Raw genomic sequence first — 6260 nt, forward strand, 5'->3', positions numbered from 1 at the left:
GAGTTTGCATTGCGTTTGCGTTGCGATAGCGTTTAGTCTAAACAAACGATGCGATAATATGCGTTTAAATAGTAAGCGTTGTAATTATCGTTAAATGCGATAACTGCATTTTGAATAAGCGTGGTAATAAGCATTTAATAGTGCGTTTAGTATGCGTAAAAATATAGTTTAAACCCATTGCGATAATCGGAATCTCGAGAGTACAAGCGATTACAAGAAAAGACAATGACAAGTAATGACCCAAAGAATCGAGTTGTTACATATACACGACCCGATATATCATTTTCGTTAAATTTATTGGCAAGATATAGTTCATGGCCAACAAAGAGGCATTGGAATGGGGTAAAACAAATATTTAGATACCTTCAAGGTACAAAAGATATGGGTTTGTATTTTACAAATCAATCGAAAACATGTTTGGTTGGTTTTGCATATGCAGGGTATTTGTCTGATCCTCACACTGGGCGATCTCAAACTGGGTATTTATTTACAAGTGGAGGTACTGCAATTTCATGGCGTTCGGTAAAGCAGACAATCACAACCATATCATCTAGTCATGCAGAAATATTGGCGATACATGAAGCTAGTCAAGAATGCATTTGGTTAAGGACTGTAATACAACACATTCGTGGATCTTGTGGTATTTCTTCGGGATATGAGGGACCGACAATCTTACATGAAGACAACGCAGCATGCATTGCTCAACTTAAGGAAGGATACATCAAAGGTGATAGAACAAAGCACATTTTGGCAAAGTTTTTTTTCACACATGATCTACAAAAGAATGGAGATGTTATTGTCCAACAAATTCGTTCCAGCGAAAATTTGGCAGACTTGTTCACTAAATCACTTCCAACCTCAACATTCAAGAAGTTAGTTCATGGAATCGGGATGCGTCGACTCAAGGAGCTTAAGTGATCATCATCAGGGGGAGATAATACGCGCTGCACTCTTTTTCCCTTAGTCAAGGTTTTGTCCCATTGGGTTTTCCTAGCAAGGTTTTTAGTGAGGCAGCATCAAGCGTATGAAGTTGATAATCAGGGGGAGTATTATAAAGAATTATATTTAGATTATCAACTCCTAATATAAACCGGCTTGTTCTCCAAGTTTATCCCCCTATAAATAGTCCATGTATTCTATTGTATATGATGCACCATTAATATTAAACATCTCTTTCTCTCCCAATTATCTCTTCTTATCTTCTTGCTATTAGGCTTGTTCACAACAGAATCGTGTTTCTACAACTTGAGCATTTTTTAATAGAGTAAAATGCTTGGATAGTCCATGTGGCCTAGTGAATGTAGTCCCTAATTTTTGAAAATTACACCTACACTCCCTGTGGTTTGTCAAGTTGTTACTCGGATAGTCCCCTGAGTGGATGACCGTTAGTTTGCGCAGTTAAGTCCATGTATAATGACAAAATTATGCCTTCCTATTAGAAAAAAACTAAATTACCTTATAAGTGGGCCCACTCATTTATTAAAAGATAACCCCCCCCTTCTTCTCTACCTATTCTTCTCCACTGGTCCGGTGTCTCCACCGGCCGTATTCGGTGTCGACCATCCTTCCAGCGTTTAGATGCCACCTCAACACCACCATCTTTTACCGCCATTAAGAAGCACCCCAACACCATCTTGTTTTCAAGTAGTACTTGCAACGCCGACCACCCTTGACATCCTACCACCCTCCCATCGTTATCCATCCATGCCGCCCTCCACTATCCCAATTAAAAAAAACTCTTTTTTCTCAGAGGCATTTCATCGAACAATTGACTTACTTGGATCAATATCGTCACTGTGAAGCTCCAGAACAACATTCCTCCCGATCTAATCGGCAAAAGCATCCAACTTCCTAACAATTGTCTCCGTGAGGTCCTCCTTAACCTTGTTCCGAACAGTCAACACAGCTTTCACCTTAAAAGAAACCCCCTTTTCAACCCTCACGAGTTTGACCAAATCTTCACTGATTGCCGACACTACCACCGGAGTCGTTGTTCTTACACCCTTTCTCAATCTCCTCTTCCGATCAAGCGGAATCAGAACAGGGTTCACACACAACTGACCCAGATTCTGATTAATAATATTTGAGCCAAAAGATGATGATTTATTATCCACCATAGAAGAACCAGTAATGATATCTTTAGCTAGTAAGGCCATGTGAATGTTATTGAGAATGAAATGGAAAAGGGGGAGCTGGGTAGATATGAAAGACGGATGTTATGGAGCGAGCAAGTGTGTGTGTGTGTGTGTGTATACAGAAGAAGAAATAGAAAAGATGTATTCACCGGCCAATAATGTTTATCTCAGTCCAAGTACAAACACTCCACGTTTAGAACTTTTGAATATTGCGATCTCTTTCTTTCTTCATTTCTCTTCGGCGATTATTATTACTAAGCCGAAGCAGGTTGGTCGGAGAAACGAGATTCGCCGGAGATAAAAGTAAAGAGGGGAAGAGATGATTAGGGGTGTCGGTGGTGGGTGTTGATGGAGGTAGGTGGAGTCATGGAGGTTGAAGATGAAGTAGGTGGTTGAGGGTGGAGGTTGAAGTAGGTGGTGGGTGGGTCCCATAAATAAATAAAAAGATTATTGTTTTTCTTGAGTAAGAGCATTTTAGTAATTTTACATGGACTTAGTGGCGAAAACTAACGGTCATCCACTTTAGGGACTATCCGAGTAACAACTTGATAAACCACGGGGAGCACGGGTGTAATTTCTAAAAGTTGGGGACTAAAGGTGAAATTTCACCAAACCACAGGGACTATGCAGGCATTTTACTCTTTTTTAATATAAGACTTTTCATATTATCAATATTTTCCGTTTTGTCTTTATGGGTTGGCAATCCAGGAAGTTACAATTACGAAACGTTTTTGGTTACACAGGTGGAAACATCCCAACCATAAGACCGGTCAACCATTATAGTACTACTCACACCGTTGAAGCTAATTCCGATTAGTTTATTTAAGAGGATAAAGATGACAAAAAGAAGGGGACAAAGTTGAAGATCTAAATAAATTAAAATTAATTAAATAATAGAACTTCATATAAGTTTAAAGGCATATCTAGCTGCTGTGAAGGGGAAGTTTAAATATATATTCGTTTTATGAAAGCTAGCTAGATGTTTAACCTTTTGTTTAATCTAATAATCCACCACCACTAGCGCTCTTGATTCGTTCGTTGTCATAGGCGGCCGGACACCGAAGAACCCGTGAATGGTAAAGGAAATCGATTACAAGTCTTCGCCGGTGGCTGGAGGCGTTAAAACAACAACCTCAACCGCCTCTCTTTAACACCATCACACTTCTCTATCGCTCTCTCTCTGTAGATGCATATCTCTTCATATGTGATCTATTGTCTTGAGATCACCAAAAATTGCTCCTTGCTCGTCCTTTTGTCTTCAGGGAAGTCTAATTGCAAACCCCTATCATATGACTTATAAACTTGGGCCAATTTGGCCAATTTGCGCAAGTAATTCGAAGTGGGCGTAGCCTATGCCTGAAAGCTTATCTCCACATTGTTTTGCACTTTCCCGCTAGCTCGTTTATCTGTTTACAATTCCGTCTTTTGCTACCCTCTCACCATTAACCCGAGAATCAATAAAGACTATTAAAGTAATAATATTCCATGTGAAACAAAAATCAAAACCATGCAATTACCCGCTTTAAACATGCAAAATTAACCAACCCATCATTTATAAAATTTTGAGTATATTATTACGACGTGTCTATTTATTTTTACATCTCAATATAAAGTTCTTTTTTTTGAAATTAAGTTGTGAATAGTAATATACGAGTAACCAACGCATAAACGTAAACATTATTAGAACCACCTCACATTTAGTTTTTATAATACTTTGATGTTGTTTATTCTTTTCGTTATTACATTAATCTAATAATGTCGATACCGGTACCGATATTTATTTTTTCTTTTATGGTTGCCATACTGAATGCCTGTATGGTACCAGTATTGTAACAAATAGAGCTGATATCGATTGAAAGCCTTCTTCAAACGTGTTTATTTTCCTTGACGTTCTGATATAAATTTTTGAAAACAAAACTGTATTAAAAAAAGAGTATTTTTTGGTATTATAAGCTATACGAGTAACGCTACCATGACGAACTGAACCGGTTTTAACCGAACAACACTGGTTCCGGTGTCGGTATCATCAGAAGTGACACCGATATTCTTTTTCATGGTTTTTGACTGACTTTTTTTTTGGTTTTTATTTTTCAGTTGCTAGTTGCGAACCAAACCGACCGCGTTCCCACTACGTAGCGAGGCCGAATCGATTCAGGCCGAAAATGTTGAAAACGGAGCTGTATCCAAAATTAAATGTTTTTTTTAATTGTATCGTAAGTTATAGGGAGTGTCACAAACCGAATCATTTTTGAGCGAACAAAATCGGTACTGACATCGGTACTATTGTTATTCTAATAATATAAAGTAATGCTCTATAAAACCGTGAATTTCTTTGCTACATTTTTATTTTTACCTAACTTTCGATACAAGTTTTGTTCAAAACTGTGGCTGTTAAATGTTACGTTTTTTTTTTTTTTTTTTTCATATTTACCAAGTGAGCCATTACTCTCCGGTACGAATATTCGTTTTTATGAAGTCCAGAACAAATTTAATTGAAAACAGAGCTGTATTCGCAATAGAGTATCCATTTTTTTTATATAGTATGCATTAGCGAGTACATGTACCGTACCGTTACCGTAATGAATCAAAACAGATACCGACCGAATTCCGGCTAAACCCAAGTGGAATCCACTAGTTACTATGGAAAAAGTAATATTATTATAGCATATTGGTTGACCATTTTATAATGTCACTATAAGTCCACTTACCGTAGATGAGGTACCATATTAATTCCATCACATGCAATTATGGAGTCGTACAACCAAGAAATAGCACACAAGTTAACATCTCACATTGGCTAAATAATTGTTTAATGGTACATCTTGTGCACACCAGCTCTCTTTAGTTGTTCGTTATAATGAAAAATAAACAAGTTTCAAATTAACACTTGCAAGCTTCCCAACTCCAACCAAAAGTGCTCTAGTTGTCTACCATGTATTATGTATCGAACATTTTATATAAAAAATATAATGTTAGTATTTGTCAAGAATGTACCAAGTTAACAGGGGCGAACACACCTTTTGTGGGTTGGGTTCACAGGAATTCATTAATTTTCAAAGTTTTAGTAGAGGTGATGAATCAATATTTTGAGTGAACACATAAAATTAATAGAATGAAACAACAATAACAATTGTAAGAGTGTTACAGTGGTAAAACCCTTGTCCCATACTTGTAAAAGTCATAGGTTCAAATCCAAGCAACCATGTAGTTTTATCTCTCCTGTTTTAAGTTCTGATATGTAGTTTTGGTTCAAGGCAGTGGAGGAAGTTGTGTTACTACAGCAACATCCCTTAGGCTACACGGAACGGGGGCAGTAACATCTCACTACTAGAAAATGAGGCTAATGCAACCCTTTTCAATTGTGTTGTATTTGACTCTAATACAACTTGATTAAACATAAAGGTCGCATTAAAATACCTAATGCAATTTTTTATTTTATTTTATTTTATTTTTTTTTATAAAAAGTTGCAAAACTTTATTGAAATTGCAACATTTTTAATTATGAGTAGTAAATTACAACGTACACTATATTGCCAAAAAGTTTGTCATGTATCCTCTATGACTGTTCATTTTCAAAGGTTACATTGGAACTAGTAGGACCACCAACGATCATCATCCGGGTTCTTGTCGTTGTTACCCTGGTGGGGTTGAGGACAGTCCTAACTAGACGTGTGTCACATGATCACATCCGTAAGCTTGTCTTGAACAACGTCTAGGTCCATTACAACCGTTGTGTTGTCATAAAACGAACCCAACTTGTTCAAGAATGATTATTTCGAAAGGAACAACATGATAGAAACTTGACTTTCTAGTATCCAAGTTCGGTGAATCACAAACTGGTGGTTTGTGAACTCATTAGTGGTTGTGTAAAGTGTTTGTGCAATCGGTTGTCATCCACTAAGAGGACATCATCGATCCTCAGAAAGGCGATTATGATGTTTGTCGTGTGTTGTATTATCTTATTTTCCGAATGTAATTAATGGGTATAATATCCACATTACTAGGAATCATTCAAATATATTACTTGATTGGTTTTCGATATATCGAAAAGCTCTTTTCTTATGTTAAATCATGGAGTAATTTCTCATGGAAATTATTTATGGACATGAGTTGATGATTCACTAT

The 6260-nt window shown here is 36.9% G+C and overlaps 1 long non-coding RNA gene across 1 annotated transcript; it reads right to left on the reverse strand.

Moving 5' to 3' along the window:
• Positions 1–611: 611 nt before the first annotated feature.
• Positions 612–2502, reverse strand: LOC118479646. Its single transcript, XR_004859776.1, has 2 exons — positions 1456–2502; positions 612–1370 (listed from the first exon to the last, which is right to left on the reverse strand). It is a non-coding gene; the product is annotated as an uncharacterized LOC118479646 (long non-coding RNA).
• Between the last annotated feature and the right edge of the window lie 3758 nt (positions 2503–6260).

Source organism: Helianthus annuus, chromosome 6 (genome assembly GCF_002127325.2).
Source record: "Helianthus annuus cultivar XRQ/B chromosome 6, HanXRQr2.0-SUNRISE, whole genome shotgun sequence".
NCBI classification, from domain to species: Eukaryota; Viridiplantae; Streptophyta; class Magnoliopsida; order Asterales; family Asteraceae; genus Helianthus; species Helianthus annuus.